General features: G+C 50.2%; 1 long non-coding RNA gene across 1 annotated transcript; it reads right to left on the bottom strand.

The window, feature by feature from the left end:
• Positions 1-6,544: 6,544 nt before the first annotated feature.
• On the bottom strand, positions 6,545-8,659 carry LOC147645885 (uncharacterized). The gene is made up of 3 exons (XR_015282088.1): positions 7,433-8,659; positions 7,106-7,338; positions 6,545-6,814 (listed from the first exon to the last, which is right to left on the bottom strand). It is a non-coding gene; the product is annotated as an uncharacterized LOC147645885 (long non-coding RNA).
• Between the last annotated feature and the right edge of the window lie 4,145 nt (positions 8,660-12,804).

The following is a 12,804-nucleotide window of genomic DNA, read 5'->3' as shown; positions in this document are numbered from 1 at the left end:
ACTAAAAGAGGCTCATGTTTGCCTTGCTACCCACAAGTGCTGTAGGTATTTCCAGGAGAAGAGGGAAAACATCGCTGTCCTGTGGTGTGGTCGAAATGCCACCACAACTGTGATTGTGTGAGCAAAGCCAGCCAGTGCTTTTTGGGGCAGCAGCAGCAGCTGAGAGTGTGGCAGAGCGGTTTTGATACTCTTTTTAGAGTCCTGCAAACATTGTTCCCGAAACAACCCACAGCTTTGCAAATGTGCCCGAAGAAAATGCAAAGAGAACTGGGGTGTGAAAATCAAAGACTGTTTATCTGTAGAAGAAAAGGAACAAGAATGAACTACACCACATATTTACACTGTAAGAATATTGGTAACAACAACAACAACAACAACAACAACAAACTATAGAACCTATTTACCTGAGAACAGCTCTAACAAAACTCTATGAAACGTATTTACAGACAACTTAAACAAACTCTAAAACCTCTGTCCTGAACACAACAACTGTAAAACGTATGTACAGCAGGGTGGCATCTGTGTCTGTGATGTCCCTAAGTCCTGGAAGAAAAACAAGTAGCACGGTCAGTGCAGTCAGGCACGGAAGGGTGTTCCATGTGCTGCCGGGCTGGGACACTGGCCCAGTGGGACTCTGCTGCCAGAAGGGAGCCTGGCTGGGGGCTGTGGCCCAGGCACTGGAACAGGGCTTGTGTGGCCCACAGCAAGCCCAGGCCAGGCCAGGGATGGCCAGCAGAATCCAGTGCATGGGCTAGCGTGTCCCTGAGCAGGAAGTGCCCAGCCCGGCCCCAGGCTGGCAGCAGGGGCCCCACTCTGCCTGTGGGGAGCACCTGCCTGTTCTGCTGCTGGCATCGGTCTTCATCCCAGACCATGTCTTCCTCCTTGTCTTTTAGATCAATATCCATCTCTTCAATATAATCTTTCGTTTCCACCTCCATCTCTTCCTCTGTCTCGTACATATCCACATCCATCTCTTCCTCTCCAGTATCCTCTCCGTCCACTTCCATGGCTTCTTCTCTATCAGTCTGTGTATCGACGTCCGTCTCTTCCTCTCTGTCTGTGCCAGCCTGCAGAGGTAGCAAAATTTCCCACCCTGTCCCACAGAGCTCCAGCCCAGCCAGGCAGCTGCGGGGTGTCCGCCTCCGTGGAATAGTACCATACCTCTTTTGGAACAAATGCAGACATCCTGCAGGGATGGAGAGCAAAATCCAAGCGATGGGGAGCTTTGGGGACTGCTGGGGGAATCAGGGAGCAGGTGGCAACAAGGTGACAGGGGTAGGCTTGGAGCAGGGTGAATGAAGAGCGTGCTGGCACAAGGAGCCAAGGGTTGTGTTGTGGCCGTTGCTGGATGCTGGAAGTTCTAGCTGGAGCGTGCACTGTGACATCACCGCCAGGAGTTCAGGCCCAGGCTGAAGTGGACAACGGAGACTGTAGAATGAATGATGGAATCCCTGGGTGCTTGGGCTTGGAAGGGACCCTAAAGACCATCTTGTTCCAAGCGGAGCAATCTTCGCCCAGAAGAGGTTGCTCAGAGCCCCGCTCCCAGCTGGCCTTGGATGTTGCCAAGGATGGAGCATCCCCAGCCTCTGTGCACAGCCTGGGCCAGTGGCCCAGCAGCCGGAGTGGAAAAGAGCAGCTTCATTAGATCCAACTTCAAGCTCACTCCTGCAGTTGAAAGGCTTCTCCTCTCTGTGCCCATCTTTCCTAGAGCTGCAGGGAGGCCTCGCCAGCCCCCTTCTCTTTCCAGGCTGAGCATCCCCAGCCCCACACGGACAGCAGTCCGATGCGTGGCAGTCAAGGCTAAAGGGTAGCAAATGGCTACATCAGGAAGTGAGAGATGGAAGCTTTTGGAGATGGAAGCTTTACCTCTAAAAGTAGAAAAGAAAGAAAAGTGGAGGGGGAAATGGTGGGACTCTGGCTCTGTTCTAACTGGCGAAGATTTTCTTTTCTTCTTTTCTGTCGTGCTAACCCAAGTTTTGTTGTTTGAAAGGAGGTTTAGCAAAATATCCATCGTCTTCTCCACTGCTGAAACACTGAACAACACCTGGGCAGGCTGAGGATGCAGAGCAAAACCTGCAAATATCTACTGCTGATCGTGATCCTGGGGAATGCAGCTAAAGCCAGCCAAAAGCAATTTCTGGAAAGTCAAGCCTGCTTTACGTTTTCTGGAGTTTGGTTGTGCCAACTTCATCAGTCATTTCTAAAAAAGGAAAAGAAACTCCAAGCAAAAGAGAGAAAAACACAAAGAAACCAACCCAAAGAAACCAATCAAACAAACAGATAAAACACCCCCAATCAAACCAAAGGCAATGAGAAGTTAGGACTAGTTGTAAGGATATCACAGCAGGCGAATGGCTGCTTCCTACTTGGATCACCATCCAAAGCCACCTAGAACAACTTCTCCAAAACATATCCAACAGGAGAAATGGAAAAAGTGATCCATGGCAGCTCTGCATTGTGGTGAAGGATGAGCATGCAGTGGTACAGATTGCCCACCCTCCAGGCTGCTGTTTGCTCTGCTGAAAGACTCTTGCAGGACTGTGGCCCCTCTCCATGCAATGGAAATCATTGCCACAGCTCTCAGTTGAGGCACTGGCATTTCCAGAGCCAGATTCAGGCACAATCCTACTGCCTGCTGAGCATCTGGGAAAGCTGCTGAGCACCTTCAGGCCTAGAAGCACAAAAGAGCTCAGGCTCTCCCCGAACTGGGTTTTCAGGGCAGCTTTCCATATCTCTGCAAGATTTCTTCATCCCTCAACACGTCTGACTTTATGATGTCCAACGATGCATTTGGGTTTCTTCCGTCCTCTTGTGTGCCCGTGAGTAACCTTCCACGTGGATGAAGGAGATTGTGTACAGGACAATTGATTGCGGCATTGCCATTTGGCTTCACTGTCACTCAGTTGAACACGGTCCTTATCTAAGAAGGACTTCCAAGAAATGGGTAGGAGTTTTGGCTGTGAGAGGAGCAGAAAGCACATTTTCTACAGCAAATTGCTAGCTGATGCACTTTCCTCCCTGCCAAAATAGTGATTGCCATTCATCTTCCTGGGAAGAATGTAAAGACCCATTCAGAGTTGCCAGGTTCAGCTGGCCTGTGGCTTTGTGTGCCTCATTTCACATGTCCAATTTCAAGGGCCACTAAAAGAGGCTCATGTTTGCCTTGCTACCCACAAGTGCTGTAGGTATTTCCAGGAGAAGAGGGAAAACATCGCTGTCCTGTGGTGTGGTCGAAATGCCACCACAACTGTGATTGTGTGAGCAAAGCCAGCCAGTGCTTTTTGGGGCAGCAGCAGCAGCTGAGAGTGTGGCAGAGCGGTTTTGATACTCTTTTTAGAGTCCTGCAAACATTGTTCCCGAAACAACCCACAGCTTTGCAAATGTGCCCGAAGAAAATGCAAAGAGAACTGGGGTGTGAAAATCAAAGACTGTTTATCTGTAGAAGAAAAGGAACAAGAATGAACTACACCACATATTTACACTGTAAGAATATTGGTAACAACAACAACAACAACAAACTATAGAACCTATTTACCTGAGAACAGCTCTAACAAAACTCTATGAAATGTATTTACAGACAACTTAAACAAACTCTAAAACCTCTGTCCTGAACACAACAACTGTAAAACGTATGTACAGCAGGGTGGCATCTGTGTCTGTGATGTCCCTAAGTCCTGGAAGAAAAACAAGTAGCACGGTCAGTGCAGTCAGGCACGGAAGGGTGTTCCATGTGCTGCCGGGCTGGGACACTGGCCCAGTGGGACTCTGCTGCCAGAAGGGAGCCTGGCTGGGGGCTGTGGCCCAGGCACTGGAACAGGGCTTGTGTGGCCCACAGCAAGCCCAGGCCAGGCCAGGGATGGCCAGCAGAATCCAGTGCATGGGCTAGCGTGTCCCTGAGCAGGAAGTGCCCAGCCCGGCCCCAGGCTGGCAGCAGGGGCCCCACTCTGCCTGTGGGGAGCACCTGCCTGTTCTGCTGCTGGCATCGGTCTTCATCCCAGACCATGTCTTCCTCCTTGTCTTTTAGATCAATATCCATCTCTTCAATATAATCTTACGTTTCCACCTCCATCTCTTCCTCTGTCTCATACATATCCACATCCATCTCTTCCTCTCCAGTATCCTCTCCGTCCACTTCCATGGCTTCTTCTCTATCAGTCTGTGTATCGACGTCCGTCTCCTCCTCTCCGTCTGTGCCAGCCTGCAGAGGTAGCAAAATTTCCCACCCTGTCCCACAGAGCTCCAGCCCAGCCAGGCAGCTGCGGGGTGTCCGCCTCCGTGGAATAGTACCATAGCTCTTTTGGAACAAATGCAGACATCCTGCAGGGATGGAGAGCAAAATCCAAGCGATGGGGAGCTTTGGGGACTGCTGGGGGAATCAGGGAGCAGGTGGCAACAAGGTGACAGGGGTAGGCTTGGAGCAGGGTGAATGAAGAGCGTGCTGGCACAAGGAGCCAAGGGTTGTGTTGTGGCCGTTGCTGGATGCTGGAAGTTCTAGCTGGAGCGTGCACTGTGACATCACCGCCAGGAGTTCAGGCCCAGGCCGAAGTAGACAACGGAGACTGTAGAATGAATGATGGAATCCCTGGGTGCTTGGGCTTGGAAGGGACCCTAAAGACCATCTTGTTCCAAGCGGAGCAATCTTCGCCCAGAAGAGGTTGCTCAGAGCCCCGCTCCCAGCTGGCCTTGGATGTTGCCAAGGATGGAGCATCCCCAGCCTCTGTGCACAGCCTGGGCCAGTGGCCCAGCAGCCGGAGTGGAAAAGAGCAGCTTCATTAGATCCAACTTCAAGCTCACTCCTGCAGTTGAAAGGCTTCTCCTCTCTGTGCCCATCTTTCCTAGAGCTGCAGGGAGGCCTCGCCAGCCCCCTTCTCTTTCCAGGCTGAGCATCCCCAGCCCCACACGGACAGCAGTCCGATGCGTGGCAGTCAAGGCTAAAGGGTAGCAAATGGCTACATCAGGAAGTGAGAGATGGAAGCTTTTGGAGATGGAAGCTTTACCTCTAAAAGTAGAAAAGAAAGAAAAGTGGAGGGGGAAATGGTGGGACTCTGGCTCTGTTCTAACTGGCGAAGATTTTCTTTTCTTCTTTTCTGTCGTGCTAACCCAAGTTTTGTTGTTTGAAAGGAGGTTTAGCAAAATATCCATCGTCTTCTCCACTGCTGAAACACTGAACAACACCTGGGCAGGCTGAGGATGCAGAGCAAAACCTGCAAATATCTACTGCTGATCGTGATCCTGGGGAATGCAGCTAAAGCCAGCCAAAAGCAATTTCTGGAAAGTCAAGCCTGCTTTACGTTTTCTGGAGTTTGGTTGTGCCAACTTCATCAGTCATTTCTAAAAAAGGAAAAGAAACTCCAAGCAAAAGAGAGAAAAACACAAAGAAACCAACCCAAAGAAACCAATCAAACAAACAGATAAAACACCCCCAATCAAACCAAAGGCAATGAGAAGTTAGGACTAGTTGTAAGGATATCACAGCAGGCGAATGGCTGCTTCCTACTTGGATCACCATCCAAAGCCACCTAGAACAACTTCTCCAAAACATATCCAACAGGAGAAATGGAAAAAGTGATCCATGGCAGCTCTGCATTGTGGTGAAGGATGAGCATGCAGTGGTACAGATTGCCCACCCTCCAGGCTGCTGTTTGCTCTGCTGAAAGACTCTTGCAGGACTGTGGCCCCTCTCCATGCAATGGAAATCATTGCCACAGCTCTCAGTTGAGGCACTGGCATTTCCAGAGCCAGATTCAGGCACAATCCTACTGCCTGCTGAGCATCTGGGAAAGCTGCTGAGCACCTTCAGGCCTAGAAGCACAAAAGAGCTCAGGCTCTCCCCGAACTGGGTTTTCAGGGCAGCTTTCCATATCTCTGCAAGATTTCTTCATCCCTCAACACGTCTGACTTTATGATGTCCAACGATGCATTTGGGTTTCTTCCGTCCTCTTGTGTGCCCGTGAGTAACCTTCCACGTGGATGAAGGAGATTGTGTACAGGACAATTGATTGCGGCATTGCCATTTGGCTTCACTGTCACTCAGTTGAACACGGTCCTTATCTAAGAAGGACTTCCAAGAAATGGGTAGGAGTTTTGGCTGTGAGAGGAGCAGAAAGCACATTTTCTACAGCAAATTGCTAGCTGATGCACTTTCCTCCCTGCCAAAATAGTGATTGCCATTCATCTTCCTGGGAAGAATGTAAAGACCCATTCAGAGTTGCCAGGTTCAGCTGGCCTGTGGCTTTGTGTGCCTCATTTCACATGTCCAATTTCAAGGGCCACTAAAAGAGGCTCATGTTTGCCTTGCTACCCACAAGTGCTGTAGGTATTTCCAGGAGAAGAGGGAAAACATCGCTGTCCTGTGGTGTGGTCGAAATGCCACCACAACTGTGATTGTGTGAGCAAAGCCAGCCAGTGCTTTTTGGGGCAGCAGCAGCAGCTGAGAGTGTGGCAGAGCGGTTTTGATACTCTTTTTAGAGTCCTGCAAACATTGTTCCCGAAACAACCCACAGCTTTGCAAATGTGCCCGAAGAAAATGCAAAGAGAACTGGGGTGTGAAAATCAAAGACTGTTTATCTGTAGAAGAAAAGGAACAAGAATGAACTACACCACATATTTACACTGTAAGAATATTGGTAACAACAACAACAACAACAACAACAACAAACTATAGAACCTATTTACCTGAGAACAGCTCTAACAAAACTCTATGAAACGTATTTACAGACAACTTAAACAAACTCTAAAACCTCTGTCCTGAACACAACAACTGTAAAACGTATGTACAGCAGGGTGGCATCTGTGTCTGTGATGTCCCTAAGTCCTGGAAGAAAAACAAGTAGCACGGTCAGTGCAGTCAGGCACGGAAGGGTGTTCCATGTGCTGCCGGGCTGGGACACTGGCCCAGTGGGACTCTGCTGCCAGAAGGGAGCCTGGCTGGGGGCTGTGGCCCAGGCACTGGAACAGGGCTTGTGTGGCCCACAGCAAGCCCAGGCCAGGCCAGGGATGGCCAGCAGAATCCAGTGCATGGGCTAGCGTGTCCCTGAGCAGGAAGTGCCCAGCCCGGCCCCAGGCTGGCAGCAGGGGCCCCACTCTGCCTGTGGGGAGCACCTGCCTGTTCTGCTGCTGGCATCGGTCTTCATCCCAGACCATGTCTTCCTCCTTGTCTTTTAGATCAATATCCATCTCTTCAATATAATCTTTCGTTTCCACCTCCATCTCTTCCTCTGTCTCGTACATATCCACATCCATCTCTTCCTCTCCAGTATCCTCTCCGTCCACTTCCATGGCTTCTTCTCTATCAGTCTGTGTATCGACGTCCGTCTCTTCCTCTCTGTCTGTGCCAGCCTGCAGAGGTAGCAAAATTTCCCACCCTGTCCCACAGAGCTCCAGCCCAGCCAGGCAGCTGCGGGGTGTCCGCCTCCGTGGAATAGTACCATACCTCTTTTGGAACAAATGCAGACATCCTGCAGGGATGGAGAGCAAAATCCAAGCGATGGGGAGCTTTGGGGACTGCTGGGGGAATCAGGGAGCAGGTGGCAACAAGGTGACAGGGGTAGGCTTGGAGCAGGGTGAATGAAGAGCGTGCTGGCACAAGGAGCCAAGGGTTGTGTTGTGGCCGTTGCTGGATGCTGGAAGTTCTAGCTGGAGCGTGCACTGTGACATCACCGCCAGGAGTTCAGGCCCAGGCTGAAGTGGACAACGGAGACTGTAGAATGAATGATGGAATCCCTGGGTGCTTGGGCTTGGAAGGGACCCTAAAGACCATCTTGTTCCAAGCGGAGCAATCTTCGCCCAGAAGAGGTTGCTCAGAGCCCCGCTCCCAGCTGGCCTTGGATGTTGCCAAGGATGGAGCATCCCCAGCCTCTGTGCACAGCCTGGGCCAGTGGCCCAGCAGCCGGAGTGGAAAAGAGCAGCTTCATTAGATCCAACTTCAAGCTCACTCCTGCAGTTGAAAGGCTTCTCCTGTCTGTGCCCATCTTTCCTAGAGCTGCAGGGAGGCCTCGCCAGCCCCCTTCTCTTTCCAGGCTGAGCATCCCCAGCCCCACACGGACAGCAGTCCGATGCGTGGCAGTCAAGGCTAAAGGGTAGCAAATGGCTACATCAGGAAGTGAGAGATGGAAGCTTTTGGAGATGGAAGCTTTACCTCTAAAAGTAGAAAAGAAAGAAAAGTGGAGGGGGAAATGGTGGGACTCTGGCTCTGTTCTAACTGGCGAAGATTTTCTTTTCTTCTTTTCTGTCGTGCTAACCCAAGTTTTGTTGTTTGAAAGGAGGTTTAGCAAAATATCCATCGTCTTCTCCACTGCTGAAACACTGAACAACACCTGGGCAGGCTGAGGATGCAGAGCAAAACCTGCAAATATCTACTGCTGATCGTGATCCTGGGGAATGCAGCTAAAGCCAGCCAAAAGCAATTTCTGGAAAGTCAAGCCTGCTTTACGTTTTCTGGAGTTTGCTTGTGCCAACTTCACCAGTCATTTCTAAAAAAGGAAAAGAAACTCCAAGCAAAAGAGAGAAAAACACAAAGAAACCAACCCAAAGAAACCAAACAAACAAACAGATAAAACACCCCCAATCAAACCAAAGGCAATGAGAAGTTAGGACTAGTTGTAAGGATATCACAGCAGGCGAATGGCTGCTTCCTACTTGGATCACCATCCAAAGCCACCTAGAACAACTTCTCCAAAACATATCCAACAGGAGAAATGGAAAAAGTGATCCATGGCAGCTCTGCATTGTGGTGAAGGATGAGCATGCAGTGGTACAGATTGCCCACCCTCCAGGCTGCTGTTTGCTCTGCTGAAAGACTCTTGCAGGACTGTGGCCCCTCTCCATGCAATGGAAATCCTTGCCACAGCTCTCAGTTGAGGCACTGGCATTTCCAGAGCCAGATTCAGGCACAATCCTACTGCCTGCTGAGCATCTGGGAAAGCTGCTGAGCACCTTCAGGCCTAGAAGCACAAAAGAGCTCAGGCTCTCCCCGAACTGGGTTTTCAGGGCAGCTTTCCATATCTCTGCAAGATTTCTTCATCCCTCATCACGTCTGACTTTATGATGTCCAACGATGCATTTGGGTTTCTTCCGTCCTCTTGTGTGCCCGTGAGTAACCTTCCACGTGGATGAAGGAGATTGTGTACAGGACAATTGATTGCGGCATTGCCATTTGGCTTCACTGTCACTCAGTTGAACACGGTCCTTATCTAAGAAGGACTTCCAAGAAATGGGTAGGAGTTTTGGCTGTGAGAGGAGCAGAAAGCACATTTTCTACAGCAAATTGCTAGCTGATGCACTTTCCTCCCTGCCAAAATAGTGATTGCCATTCATCTTCCTGGGAAGAATGTAAAGACCCATTCAGAGTTGCCAGGTTCAGCTGGCCTGTGGCTTTGTGTGCCTCATTTCACATGTCCAATTTCAAGGGCCACTAAAAGAGGCTCATGTTTGCCTTGCTACCCACAAGTGCTGTAGGTATTTCCAGGAGAAGAGGGAAAACATCGCTGTCCTGTGGTGTGGTAGAAATGCCACCACAACTGTGATTGTGTGAGCAAAGCCAGCCAGTGCTTTTTGGGGCAGCAGCAGCAGCTGAGAGTGTGGCAGAGCGGTTGTGATACTCTTTTTAGAGTCCTGCAAACATTGTTCCCGAAACAAGCCACAGCTTTGCAAATGTGCCCGAAGAAAATGCAAAGAGAACTGGGGTGTGAAAATCAAAGACTGTTTATCTGTAGAAGAAAAGGAACAAGAATGAACTACACCACATATTTACACTGTAAGAATATTGGTAACAACAACAACAACAACAACAACAACAAACTATAGAACCTATTTACCTGAGAACAGCTCTAACAAAACTCTATGAAACGTATTTACAGACAACTTAAACAAACTCTAAAACCTCTGTCCTGAACACAACAACTGTAAAACGTATGTACAGCAGGGTGGCATCTGTGTCTGTGATGTCCCTAAGTCCTGGAAGAAAAACAAGTAGCACGGTCAGTGCAGTCAGGCACGGAAGGGTGTTCCATGTGCTGCCGGGCTGGGACACTGGCCCAGTGGGACTCTGCTGCCAGAAGGGAGCCTGGCTGGGGGCTGTGGCCCAGGCACTGGAACAGGGCTTGTGTGGCCCACAGCAAGCCCAGGCCAGGCCAGGGATGGCCAGCAGAATGCAGTGCATGGGCTAGCGTGTCCCTGAGCAGGAAGTGCCCAGCCCGGCCCCAGGCTGGCAGCAGGGGCCCCACTCTGCCTGTGGGGAGCACCTGCCTGTTCTGCTGCTGGCATCGGTCTTCATCCCAAGACCATGTCTTCCTCCTTGTCTTTTAGATCAATATCCATCTCTTCAATATAATCTTTCGTTTCCACCTCCATCTCTTCCTCTGTCTCGTACATATCCACATCCATCTCTTCCTCTCCAGTATCCTCTCCGTCCACTTCCATGGCTTCTTCTCTATCAGTCTGTGTATCGACGTCCGTCTCCTCCTCTCTGTCTGTGCCAGCCTGCAGAGGTAGCAAAATTTCCCACCCTGTCCCACAGAGCTCCAGCCCAGCCAGGCAGCTGCGGGGTGTCCGCCTCCGTGGAATAGTACCATAGCTCTTTTGGAACAAATGCAGACATCCTGCAGGGATGGAGAGCAAAATCCAAGCGATGGGGAGCTTTGGGGACTGCTGGGGGAATCAGGGAGCAGGTGGCAACAAGGTGACAGGGGTAGGCTTGGAGCAGGGTGAATGAAGAGCGTGCTGGCACAAGGAGCCAAGGGTTGTGTTGTGGCCGTTGCTGGATGCTGGAAGTTCTAGCTGGAGCGTGCACTGTGACATCACCGCCAGGAGTTCAGGCCCAGGCTGAAGTGGACAACGGAGACTGTAGAATGAATGATGGAATCCCTGGGTGCTTGGGCTTGGAAGGGACCCTAAAGACCATCTTGTTCCAAGCGGAGCAATCTTCGCCCAGAAGAGGTTGCTCAGAGCCCCGCTCCCAGCTGGCCTTGGATGTTGCCAAGGATGGAGCATCCCCAGCCTCTGTGCACAGCCTGGGCCAGTGGCCCAGCATCCGGAGTGGAAAAGAGCAGCTTCATTAGATCCAACTTCAAGCTCACTCCTGCAGTTCAAAGGCTTCTCCTCTCTGTGCCCATCTTTCCTAGAGCTGCAGGGAGGCCTCGCCAGCCCCTTTCTCTTTCCAGGCTGAGCATCCCCAGCCCCACACGGACAGCAGTCCGATGCGTGGCAGTCAAGGCTAAAGGGTAGCAAATGGCTACATCAGGAAGTGAGAGATGGAAGCTTTTGGAGATGGAAGCTTTACCTCTAAAAGTAGAAAAGAAAGAAAAGTGGAGGGGGAAATGGTGGGACTCTGGCTCTGTTCTAACTGGCGAAGATTTTCTTTTGTTCTTTTCTGTCGTGCTAACCCAAGTTTTGTTGTTTGAAAGGAGGTTTAGCAAAATATCCATCGTCTTCTCCACTGCTGAAACACTGAACAACACCTGGGCAGGCTGAGGATGCAGAGCAAAACCTGCAAATATCTACTGCTGATCGTGATCCTGGGGAATGCAGCTAAAGCCAGCCAAAAGCAATTTCTGGAAAGTCAAGCCTGCTTTACGTTTTCTGGAGTTTGCTTGTGCCAACTTCACCAGTCATTTCTAAAAAAGGAAAAGAAACTCCAAGCAAAACAGAGAAAAACACAAAGAAACCAACCCAAAGAAACCAATCCAACAAACAGATAAAACACCCCCAATCAAACCAAAGGCAATGAGAAGTTAGGACTAGTTGTAAGGATATCACAGCAGGCGAATGGCTGCTTCCTACTTGGATCACCATCCAAAGCCACCTAGAACAACTTCTCCAAAACATATCCAACAGGAGAAATGGAAAAAGTGATCCATGGCAGCTCTGCATTGTGGTGAAGGATGAGCATGCAGTGGTACAGATTGCCCACCCTCCAGGCTGCTGTTTGCTCTGCTGAAAGACTCTTGCAGGACTGTGGCCCCTCTCCATGCAATGGAAATCCTTGCCACAGCTCTCAGTTGAGGCACTGGCATTTCCAGAGCCAGATTCAGGCACAATCCTACTGCCTGCTGAGCATCTGGGAAAGCTGCTGAGCATCTTCAGGCCTAGAAGCACAAAAGAGCTCAGGCTCTCCCCGAACTGGGTTTTCAGGGCAGCTTTCCATATCTCTGCAAGATTTCTTCATCCCTCAACACGTCTGACTTTATGATGGCCAACGATGCATTTGGGTTTCTTCCGTCCTCTTGTGTGCCCGTGAGTAACCTTCCACGTGGATGAAGGAGATTGTGTACAGGACAATTGATTGCGGCATTGCCATTTGGCTTCACTGTCACTCAGTTGAACACGGTCCTTATCTAAGAAGGACTTCCAAGAAATGGGTAGGAGTTTTGGCTGTGAGAGGAGCAGAAAGCACATTTTCTACAGCAAATTGCTAGCTGATGCACTTTCCTCCCTGCCAAAATAGTGATTGCCATTCATCTTCCTGGGAAGAATGTAAAGACCCATTCAGAGATGCCAGGTTCAGCTGGCCTGTGGCTTTGTGTGCCTCATTTCACATGTCCAATTTCAAGGGCCACTAAAAGAGGCTTATGTTTGCCTTGCTACCCACAAGTGCTGTAGGTATTTCCAGGAGAAGAGGGAAAACATCGCTGTCCTGTGGTGTGGTAGAAATGCCACCACAACTGTGATTGTGTGAGCAAAGCCAGCCAGTGCTTTTTGGGGCAGCAGCAGCAGCTGAGAGTGTGGCAGAGCGGTTTTGATACTCTTTTTAGAGTCCTGCAAACATTGTTCCCGAAACAACCCACAGCTTTGCAAATGTGCCCGAAG

This window comes from Cyanistes caeruleus, unplaced genomic scaffold (assembly GCF_971803275.1).
Source record: "Cyanistes caeruleus unplaced genomic scaffold, bCyaCae1.hap1.1 HAP1_SCAFFOLD_148, whole genome shotgun sequence".
Lineage (NCBI taxonomy): Eukaryota > Metazoa > Chordata > Aves > Passeriformes > Paridae > Cyanistes > Cyanistes caeruleus.
Note: the sequence above shows the minus strand (reverse complement) of the source record. Positions and strands in the feature narration are given on the sequence as shown.